Below are 12,254 nucleotides of genomic sequence, written 5' to 3'. Positions count from 1 at the left end.
CAGTTTTCTGGCCACCTGGACTGTGCCATCGGGGAGAGGGAGGTCACCATCTCACCTCCACCTTCGCTCGGATTATACCGCACCTCCGATTAGCACGGTCGGCCACGTACGGTGTGACAGAAGTTCAACGTACAACATAGCGGAGGAGAGGCAACAGCACCTGACCCGTACCCCACCAGCGCAAGATGAGGACACACGGCCAGCCACTGCGCTCAGTGCGGGGGGGGTGGACGGTGTTGGCACAGGGCTCGGCGTCACCGCCGCTGCGGTGTCCGAGCGGAATAACAACAATGCCTGTGGGAGGAAGCGGTTCCCGCTCGCGAGAGAGGCTCACCGTCGTGCAGGGAGACCACCTCCCGCCATTGTTCACCACTTCCTCGCAGCGAGGGAAGACGCCAGCAGGAAAATAAAGATCTCTGCCATCCCCCCTCCCTGCCTCCCACAACCCCCCCCCCCCCCATCGCCAGCACAGCCGGTGATGCACCTCCGATTCGCTCGGTTGGCTACGTGCGGTGCAAAAGAAGTTCAACGTACATACCTAGGCGGCACAGGGAGGAGCGGCGTCGAACAAGGAGGCGCAGGGTGGCCACAGGTAGCTACATTTACGGGATGGCACAGAGTGGTATGTGAAGGTCCGGGTTGGTCTAGGGTCGCCTAGCCTGGCCTGGGGAAGCAGAGGATGGTCTGGGTTACCACAGGCTGATAACAGATCGTGTGGGGAGAAACAGTGTGGCACAGGGAGGTACAGGGAGGCACCTGAAGTCACAGGGTGGCCCAAAATGGGCTGGGGGTGGCACGGAGTGGCACGAGGTGGCCTGACGTGGCACAGCAGCCCTGGGTGGCACGGCGTTGCCTAGGGTGGCAGCGCGAGCGGAGCCGGTGAATCTTGCCGCCCATTCCCCGGTTCACTTTGCCTTCTCGTGCTACCGCGGCGACGGCAAGCGGCGAGGGCGCGCGCAAAGGGAGCTTACGGACGCGGCTCTGTGCTGCGCCGTACCACGGCACCCAGACTAAGCCAATTACACGAAGCAGGCATTCCTGCGGGGATTACGCTGCCAATCTACGCACGCTCTCGACCGAGAACAAGTTCAAGAGAGGGAGGAGGACGGGGGGGGGGGGGGGGGCAGGGCGCTGCCGCGACGTCGCCGTCGAACGTCCGTTCACGTCCGTGGCCCCCCACTTCAAAATAGCCAAGCGACATCCCCCCCCCCACCACCCCCCCCCCCCGTCTGTATCTCGCGCCACGCCCCGGCAACCGCGGGGCGGCTGCACGTCCCGACCTGCCCCGGCGCGGCACAACAATGGCCGACTCGGGGGGCCTGCGGGGCTGCCACGTGCCTGTGGTATCGGGAGCGGCGCGTTTGCACGAGCGACGCTCGAAATGCACGTCCCACCGCGTGGGGTGGGGGGCGACAGGTTCCCCGTGCCCCCCAACAACCCCCAAACCCCCCCCCCCCACACCTTGGAGAGCCTCGCGGGCACCATGTCTCCTCGATGTTCCCGCAACTCGCAGGACGGCGGCACCGCACAATGGGTCGTGTTCATCAAAGGGGAGGGAGGGTGTCTATTACACCACTACCGCCACTACCGCCACGACTGCTTTACCAGGTAAAGCTCACCGAGCTATGAGCCCCTTGTTCAAAAGCGACCTGGACACGCGTGATGCTAGCCCATCATCGGAGTGGCTTTTATCATCATCCTCATCATCATCACCACACGTAGGAATTCATAGTTGCAGCCAAATTATCTAACCACGTGATGATTCTAAATGTGGAGGGAGGGCAAAAACCGGAGGAACCCGGAGAACAACCCACGTGACCACCACAGGGAGAGAGAGAACATGAGGACTCCAACTATACAGCAGCAGGCATCGTCAGGGTCCGGAAAACGAACCCACGACCGCGGCGCCCCATGCCGTGTTTGTGCTTGAGAAGAGGGGACAGTCAGTCCACAGGCAGGGGACGAGAGAGGCGATGATGCTGGAATTGAACATGGGCAGGGAGTCGACAGCATGGATGGTAGGGGGGGAAAGGGAGGTGTTAATGTGAGCATATTCGATACTACTCTGTATATATGCTCTGAAGGAGGGCCATTGCATGAAACGTCACCCACTGCATAGTTTATTTTAAGGCCGCTGTGCTGTTATTGACGAACGTGTTGAATTTTTGTTAATTGTGCACCACTGCCAATGCAGCATCACCGCACGTGTACGACTGCTTGGGTTGTCGCGGCCGTTGTGCTGCGACGCCCTCAGGCGCGTTCTCGGGTTATGCCGTTCCACGCGCCGTCGTTCGGCACGATGTCCGACGTTTCGCTCTTCCCTCCTTAACGAAGCTCCCGGAGCAACGCGAACGAAACGTCGCGACTCCGCGCCGAATTGACGACGCGAACGCGATCGGAGCTCATCTGGGCGTGCGTTTGCGCGTGTGCGGTCAGCGAGTCGCGTCGCGCACTCTTGGCACAGACGGCACCGCGAGCGGAGGAGTACCGCATCCTCCGAAGAACCACGCCCGCCGCCGGGTACAACGACGGCGGCGGCGGCGGCATGGCCCGGGCTCAAAGCCTCAATCTCCTCTCTTTTCTGTCCGCTGCTATTTTTAGTTTCAAGCATTTTATTCTCAACTTCATTTAACGCGAGTGCGCGCTTTGTTCCCGGGCGGCGAGGCGTGGCCGCCGTGGGACAGCCGCGCCACGTGAGTACAGACATGCACGGCAACCACCCCCCCACCCCTTAATCCACAACCGCCACCACCATGGGGTCAGCGGAGCAGGGTGGGGGCGAGCGGGAAGAGGGGGGCACGCCCCTAACCCAATCCCAAACCCCCCCCATCCCCAACCGAACGAAAGGTGATCGCGGGCCAAAAAAAAATAAATGAATGAATAAATTCTGAAAACTTCCGACGCGTTCGTTTGAAACTCCGTCAACCAGAAAATGTGGCTCTGTGAAACGAGCGCTTTGTTTACTTAAATCGCTACCGCATGCCACCCCACGCGCTCCCCACCCACCACCACGGCCCCCCCCACCACCCCCATCTCCACGGCTGTGCACCCCCACGACGGCAAGCAGATTCAGAGCGCGTCCACCGCTGTGTAAGTGTGAGCCGAGCGGGGGCGTACAAGTGAAACTCCCCCAATATGCAAATGCGGCACGTTGCCGCCTGCTGCGCAAGCCACACGCGCGCGCTCCCCTTGAGCGGCGGACGCGGCCCAGCGGTGGCGCGTTCGCGGCTCGCCGCAGAGGTTCGCCGCGTTCAAATCGAGCGGCCGCCCCGGTTAATGCTGCGGTGTTTTGATAACCGCGGTGAGCGATGCCACGCACCGTCCGCTTCCCTCGCTGTGGACATTACAGATCCCCTCCCCCTCCCTCTCCGCACCGTTTGCAGGACTCGGCCATTGCGTGCCAGCATCAAAGGGTTCAAATTTGGCAAATTCGAAATTTTACACGGAAAACTACTCAATTGGGATTCTACACACAGCAGCAATCGCCCTCTGCTGGCAGAACAGACGCCCCGTGTAACTCTCGCAATCGAGACTCATCCTAGTCTCTCGTGGGTTGTCACCTGGTTACACGAAATATAAACTTGAACTCGCTCAGAGCCGCATACGAGGAGGCGAGGAGGCCACAGTCATGAGATCCTCCAGCACAAACGCTCGCCCCAAACGCTCGCCCCAAACGCTCGCCCCAAACGCTCGCCCCAAACGCTCGGTCACCTTCAGGGCCAAATCCATATCACAAACCTCTAGGGCAGCTCCACTCACGATATGAGCTCACTCAAATAACTCAACGTCATCCTAATAATGCCGTTAAGAGTCGTAATGAGGGTAATCACCTCTGGTTTGGGAATAATCTCGGGCGTTACCCATGGGGTGCGTCGGTGGCTTATAAAACTTTATTTATTATTCAGTTATTCAAGGGGCGCCACGGTGATGTCATGTGATCTTCCTCGCCTGGTATGCAGGAGGTCGGGAGTTCAATCCCAACCCTGACGCCTGCTGTATATTTGGAGTTTGCGTGTCTCTCTCCCCATGGTCGCGTGGATTTTTTTCTCTCGGTCCTCTGGTTTTTCCCTCCACATTCAGAAACTTGTGTTCAGATTATTTAGATTCATTTGCTGCTATAAATTTCCACATGATAAGCCTCTTTGTTGAGCAATCATTTGTGGCCAGGTCACTTATAAAAAAAAAAGCAAATAGGTTAGTGGCCTTCACCTGATAAAAATAGTTAGTTTAATTTTTTTCAGTGATTATTTAACTATACGTTGCACTCCCTATCATGCTTTTGCATTGTTTGTTGTTGTAACGTTCTGACCTACCCGGATATCTGTGATAAAAAAAATAGCTTCATAGCTCATTTGGATTCCTCCTCCAGTTATAAATAAATATTTTGATCCTGATTCTGACTTGACGGGGCGCACCAACCCAGAGGGAGCAGCGCCATCGCCACCACCATCGTCTCGGCGCCGGCGGGAGGCGCGAGCGATCACGGAGTACGTCCGCCACCTCGGCAAATCTTGCGATCGCTCCTCCCGTTAATCGCGCTAAAGAAAAACAACTCGGACGCATTCGTCAACGACAACGCCGGTTTGTGTGCTCGTACGGCCCCGAAAGGAAAATACACGCAACGGGTGACGTTTTAGTAAATCGGCCCTTCTTCAAAGCGCCTGACTTTCCCACGTCAAGAAAGGCCTACAAATGTATTTCTGCATCTGAATCGCGGACCTAATTGGTTGACGTGCCGTGCCCAAGCGGAGCGCCACTGCGTGATCAGACTAACGATGGCTCCACATCCTCAGAGCGTCTGGAGTGTACGTGCGAAATTGCGCAGCGTGCTCTCATAAGTTATTCCCCCCTCTCTCGTTAACGACGCTGCCAGTGACCTAGCAGCGCGGTCGGCATCGGCGCTGGCGCAAGGAATTGAAATTCTCCCTATCCACCCTCTCCAACATCAACCAACTATTCAATTTTCCCTCGGGCCCCCCCCCCGACCAGACCACGCACCCCCTTCAATAATCGTAGTGCAGTAGCACTGCCTGCACACTCGATAGCTTCGCCACGAGAAACTTCACTGGGGAGTGGGATGGGGGAGTGATTGCGAGCCGGGGGTCACTTCACGCTGCTGGGTTGAAGTGACCGCTGCAGCCCACACCGGCCGTGACCCAGCAACTCCGACGGAGGTCTCCCCCCCCCTCCCCCGTGTCTCCGCTTATCCGCAAATGAGCGCGGATAACCGGATTCGTTCAGTCATTTCCACGACACCGCTTCCAGATTCCTCCTCCTCCTCCTCTCATCCACGAATAAGCTCGACCGGCTTATTCGTGGATCAGCCGGTAGCGCTTATCGGCATGCGGAGTGCGGATACGGGGAATGTGGCTGCGTTGACGAGACGATGCCGTCACTGTGGAATGGTGACCGCATCGCGCTCTCAATCCACGGGTCGCTGGTGTCATCTCCCGGTGCCGCGACGGAAACAACGGTGCAAGTTCATTAATTCACCGTACAAAATACGGGTTCACCACAGTTAATAACAACAATTTTAGTTTTATAGAACGTCATTCATGCGGACTGCATCTCACAACGCTGTACAATAATTATACGTGTAATCACATGAAGGGCTGAATCCCCGTTTGGTCGATCGGCAGGTCACGTGCGTGGTGGGGCAAAGTGTGGGTACACGCCAATCGCTTTCGCAGACAAAGTGTGTAAATACATCCCACACAATAGGTTCTCTCGAGAGCTCCTTCCAGCGGAGGCTCCTCCGCCAGCAGCAGAGCTGCAACCTTCCCATGCACGTTCTGGGCGTCTCTCTCACGGGATCGCTCGACCTGCCTGCGAGCTGCCGGCTTGCGGTGGAGAAGCTCCGCCGAGCGTCGCCCGCCTGACCCACAGCCGAGGTGCTGCCCAAAGGATTTAGGACGAGATTAGGACCGTGGCCACAAGCTGCCAGGAATGCGAGTGCCCGGAAGATCAGGCTGCCGCATGACGCGCAGCAGCAGCAGCAGCAGCAGAGGCCTGGACCAGAGCGACACGAGCAACGAGTGGTAGACAGACTCGCCAGAGACCCCGGAAGGTACTAACCAGAGACACGCAAGAGAAACAGGAGACACAGACTCCGACCAGGACGACAATTTACACAATGCCAGCAGAGAGAAACACCACCGACACTCGGACACTTTAGAGAAACACCCAAAGAGGAGAGTCCAGATGTAAACGGAGACAGGCCCACTTTAGAGAGACCCGTGGAGCCACAGGGGGCACCAACTTGCCACCGTGGCCACGCGAGGCCACGGAGTAAAGAGACACGAGAGGCCAGGACAAACCGACATGGCGAGCGAGCGGATGACCGCTCTCGCACGACACTAGCGCCATGGCCGCGCGCGAGCAGGTGAGGAGCCCGTGGCGATGGCGACGCCGTAAATCTCGCGCGCAAAAAAAAACTAAGGAGAGGTAAAACAAAACACAGAAAAACACCCTCCCATCCCCCCCAGGGTGGCCTACATAGGCTGCTGCGGGAGCACTGTGAGTGAGCGGCACTTATGAACGCCGCCGTGGCGCACCAAGGGGTAGAGTGGCCAGAAACCGCGTGTGTCCAACCGCCGTTATCTCCCCAACGCTGACGTTTACACACCGCAACCAAGTACTCATTTGAGGCAGAGTCCATCTCGGCGAGGACCACGACTGGTTCAGATATTCATCATTGATATGTTGGCTGTGAGTGGGAATCCAACTTGGGTGGCCAGGTTTGTAGAGCAGCAAGCCAACCCAATCATACATCGTACAGCCTAAGCAAACTTTTGAAGCAAAAGCTGTTACCGTGCATATATGAAGGCCGGGATGGCACACGAGGGGGTGGGTGGCCAGCACCATGCCCTGCCACCTTGGTCTCCCCAGTGGAAATGTTTACATATCGTGCCAAGTACTGATTTAAGGCTGAGTCGACCTACACTACCGCTCCCCACACAGGCAGCAGACGCACGCATGCACACTCTGGCGAGGCGGTGCTCGTGACGCCAAACGCTTCGTCCGTCGTGTGGACGTTGCTCAAAGAGTTCCGTCGCGAGAGCCACACTCAACCCGCACCTCCGATTGGCTACGCACGGTACCAAAGAACTTCAACATAGAAGCGTACAATTGTTGTGGGGCGGCAATCGTCGCCAATACCACAACCACGCATTCCACCGCCGTGCTCACTCTCCTCTCACAGCGTCACCACACAGGCCGATCTTTACAACCAGTGCCCACAGAGGCCGCCGTTAATGACGGCTGCAGGAGATTTGGGCCCCCCCCACCACCCGGCCCCACCGTGCTTGGGCTCCCCCCCCACCCCCACGCTTTTGGTCGTTGTCAAACGCATCCCTCGCCACCGCCCCCCTCCACGTCGTTTATTTTTGGTGGTTGCCGCTGGAGACGTTGCCTCAGGGAGACATTGCGCGCGAGGGTGGCGTCTAGGGGTGGCGTCTCGGGGTGGCGACTTGGGGTGGCAACTTGGGGTGGCGTCTCGGGGTGGCGACTCGGGGTAGCAACTCGGGGTGGCAACTTGGGGTGGCAATTCGGGGTGGCAACTTGGGGTGGCAACTTGGGGTGGCGACTCGGGGCGCGGCCAAGAATGCCGAACGCCAAAGTCGAGCCGCAGCTTTTGGTCGGAAGTCACAAGATGTCTCGCTCGCCATGTTGCCGATGAGCAGATGACAGGGCGGTACAGCAAGCGGGACTGGTGAGCTCTCATCAGTCAGCAACTGGATTTTTATCCCGATGCTCCAGTTTCCTGATGCGTGTATAAAAACGCGCTCATTAATTAGCTCAATGGCAAATCTTGATGCAAAAAGAACTGCGGAGGTTGGGTCATTGTTGGTAACACCGGATCCTCATCACCGCTCGGCTGCTTCTGCCGCCTTCCCACTCGTCTGTGGTTCCTCGGCGATTTGCGAGGGACGAAATTTGCGTGACCAATGGCACGCTGTAGGAAAGTTAATAAATATCGTTGTGCTTATTACGGTGCGCGTGGGGTTTATTCAGGCAACTTTGGGGTGTCCTCCAAAACGCAAAGTGCTCCTTTAAAAAGCGATTGGCCAAACAACCACCAGTGCACGGACAACCTCAACAAGAATTTTCGGGACTCGCCGAGGCATTCCCGGATAAATAACGGCCATCAATACGGTACCTTTGGGAAACTATTTTTTTACGGACTACGCCAAGGACCCGGGTTACCCGAGTTCGATGCCTGGACAGAGCTAACATCGGTGGCGAGTGACATCCTAACCGGTCATACCCACCCCTCCAGCTTTCACAAACACTCGCACTGACCAGCGTGGTGAAGTATGGTCAAGCAACGGATTATATAGGGAGGCCTTTATCCAGCAAGTGGTTTGACAAAGGGTTGAATTCTATTTTGTAGTATTATTATTTATATCACAGCAAACGTTCCCATATTTACAGGCGTGGGATTGAATGCTCCTCTTCAACAACTCTAATTCGGCGATGGAAATTCCACATTCTCATGTCAGTGAGCAGTGTCTCCCCGCAAGGGCGAAGTGGGGAGGGTGGTACGGGAATCATCACGACCGCATCTCATGGTAATCTCTTAATTAAAACGACTCCACCGAACGCACTGTACATCATTTAGGCATTTAGTGGCGGGCAGAGTGAGCTGCTCCATAATTGATGGGGACACGAGCTGAGGGCGGCCTCATTAAGCGTTAATGTTTGTTTTAGGAAACATTAACGTTCGCTCGTCGTGCGCACGCCACGGTGGCGGCAGCGGCGGCGTCCCGCACCGCCCCGCCGCGGTCGGCACCACTCCATTAATCTCCGGCAAAACCCAGCGGACGCAAACAACGGACCTTGTTCTTGGTCCTTCAATTAGACCACGCGCTTGGGATTTATCACGGCGCCGCCGCGTGTGCACCCGCGCCACCCCTGCCTGAACCGCGGTGTGACGGTTTGCGGGAGGATGCTGCCATGGCGGCCATCGGTCGCTCGTCAACACGACGGGAATAACCAAGCGTGGTGGCCGTGGAAACCAGGAAGGCAGCACTAAGCACCAAGATGGAGTCACCGGACACAAAGATGGAGTCACCGGGCACCAAGATGGAGTCACCGGGCACCAAGATGGAGTCACCGAACACCAATATGGAGTCTCCGGGCACCAAGATGGAGTCACCGAACACCAAGATGGAGTCACCGGGCACCAAGATGGAGTCACTGGACACACCAAGATGGAGTCACTGGACACACCAAGATGGCGTCACTGGACACCAAGATGGAGTCACCGAACACCAAGATGGAGTCACTTGGGCACCAAGATGGAGTCACCGGGCACCAAGATGGAGTCACTGGACACCAAGATGGCGTCACCGGGCACCAAGATGGTGTCACCGGGCACCAAGATGGAGTCACTGGACACCAAGATGGAGTCACTGGGCACCAAGATGGCGTCACCGGACACCAAGATGGAGTCACTGGACATCAAGATGGAGTCACTGGGCACCAAGATGGCGTCACCGGACACCAAGCATTGAGGTGCGGCCTTGGGAAGCACCGGAGTGCACAAGCAGAGCTGCAAATGCGTTCATCCAGGCCTTCACCAAGCAGTGGATAGATCACGGCTGCCGAGGATGACGACACAAGTGCAATGGCACAAAGACAAAGATACCCCGTATAGCCTCAACAGACTGTTGGGGCAAGTACTGTTTGCGAGCATCTATGAAAGGTTGGGCACGGCACACGAGCGGGCTCAGTGCCCAGCACCGCCACGCCCAGTCACCTCTCCTCCGTGGTGATGTTCACGTGTCGCACCAGTTACCCATTTCAGGATGAGTCGACCTAGGGGAGGCCGGTTCAGACAAGGCGGACACAGCGACGCTCACCAGCAACGGGCTCTGCGCACCCAGACCCCAACGACGTAAATGAAACACGACGCCTCGTACTCCCCCCCCCCCCCCCTTTCGGTTTGCGGAGATAAGAGCTCACACGACGGATGGCGATAGAGCGGGCACGGGCGCCGCGTTCACACAGAACGTGACAGGGGGGGCCCCCCCACAACGCGCCGCCCGCCGCCGTTAGGGTTGCCGTTGTGCAAGGCCATAGCGAGTGCAACAAGGAAGTGGAGCGGAATAAAAACAAAGCCTTTAGCGTTAATGGGTAGAGACGCATGGGAGAGAAGCCCCCCACCAATCCCCCCTCGCTTCTGTTCGCGCAGCGCCTGCCCGCCATTAGGCAATGCAGGCACAAGGCTACCCCGTGCACGGAGCGAGATAAGGCACTTCACATGGCGATGGAGTAAAGGCTGTCCCTATGGGGACTTCATGGCAAGCGTACATATTTTTGGGGTGCAGCTTATCGGCGCAACTTTCGCGTCTGTTGGGTAGACTTTGTAAATGGACTCCGTTGGGTACACTTTGCAAACGTGTCTCGCACCCTCACCAGTCTAAGGCAAAGGTCAAAGTCACGGTGCTACCAAAAAAGTCAACGAATAACGTGGCCACGCCAAGCCGGCGCGTGGAGCGCGTGACGCGCCAGCCCAGTGGCGGCACGTTCGCTCGCTCGTTGACTGAGGGTTCGCGGTTGGAATCTAGCAGGCCGTCCTGGTTATTGCCACGGATCCACTCAACGTACAGATACGACGCGCCGCCTGATTCACAGGTTCGAGTCGTTGCACTGGAGACACCGGGATATCGCTGATCGACGTTCGGTCGCTGGGTTGACGGCGTCGGTCGCAATTTCTCATTGAGCGGTGTGGGCCGCGCAAAGCCTGCTGATCGCCGCCATCTTCCACTGCTTCACATGGGACGTTAGGAGACCCCGCGACGTCGTTCGCAAGAGTGGCTCATGGTGTGTCGGCATCACGGTCCACGAAAAAAATCACACCGCAGATCATTTGGGATTACATACGGCGATTACGGCCCCCCTACTTCGAAAAAAATAGCAGGAGACCCTCCTGGTAAAGTCACGAGACTCGGCAAGGCTCTCCTGGGTAAAACAAGCATAACGAGGATGATGATGATGATAATAATAATGATAAACAAATGTATTTGAGCACGCGTCACGAGAGATATGTCACACCAGCCCAACGGGAGAGGCCCGCTGCTGGAGCCCCCAAGCTTGTGCGGGCATCAGGTGGCAGGCATCAGGTGGCAGGCATCACGTGGGGGGCATCAGGTGGGGGGCATCACGTGGGGGGCATCAGGTGGGGGGCATCACGTGGGGGGCATCAGGTGGGGGGCATCACGTGGGGGGCATCACGTGGGGAGCATCACGTGGGGGGCAGCCGTGGTGGGTGCAGCAGGTGGGAGGTGGGCAGTGCCCAGAGGTTAATATCTATAAATAAATATCTTAATCAGAATATTTATTTATCCTGGAAGAATCCGATGAGCTATACAGCTCTTTTTCACAGATGTCCAGTAGGGGCGGGTCAGAAAGTTACAACAAACAGTACAAAAACACGATAGGAGCGAAATGTATAGGAAAGGTAGGCAAATCACACAAAAAAGGTAAACTTTTTTTTATTTTAGCAGGTAAAGTCCACCGAGCTATTAGCTTCTTTTTCAGAAGCGACCTGGCCACTATATACCCTAACACTAACACGAGTCGTCACACTGACACTATCCCAAACACTAATCCTGTCTCTAACACGAACACTCTCTCTAACAATGACACCAGCCCTAACGTGAGCCCCAACAGTGACCCGAAGCGTGGTCACCTAGAGCCGTTTGTTGCGCGCGTTCGCAGGTGTCCGTGCACGTGGTTTATTTATGTAGCCCAATGAAAAAAACCTTGAGGCTCCCTTAATGGGCGGGGCCGTGTCGAGCTTGCCTCAGTATACGCCACACGACCCGCTGCGTTCATCATCGGTGGAGCGCCGAGTGATGCCTTGAGGCACTTCTCTACCCCCCACCCTTGGCCCTCCTCCCCTCCAGGAGGAAACCCCTCCTCTCATCCCACTCAGTACCAAGCCGTCATAGAACCACAGTCTACAAACAGCCCACGTCGGAGAATGAGGTTTACCGCAGCCTCCGCTCTGGGATTTAGAGAGCCGTGCGGGCGCTGCAAGGATGAGTGTTGGTCGCGGGTTGCCGAGGAGATGGAAACCGCCTCAGTCGCGTGCGATCACAAATCATTCTAACTACATCAAAACAGTAACTTGCAGCACCACACCTATCACCATTCTGAAGGGGAAAGATCTCCAATACCCAAAAACAAGTTCGCTGATCATTGCTCGGAGGAGGTCTTGGCGGCTGTCATGCCTCAAATATCGTGGA

The sequence above is a fragment of the Lethenteron reissneri genome, chromosome 38, assembly GCF_015708825.2.
Source record: "Lethenteron reissneri isolate LAM-NWPU_2019-01 chromosome 38, ASM1570882v1, whole genome shotgun sequence".
In the NCBI taxonomy this organism is placed as follows: Eukaryota; Metazoa; Chordata; class Hyperoartia; order Petromyzontiformes; family Petromyzontidae; genus Lethenteron; species Lethenteron reissneri.
Note: the sequence above shows the minus strand (reverse complement) of the source record.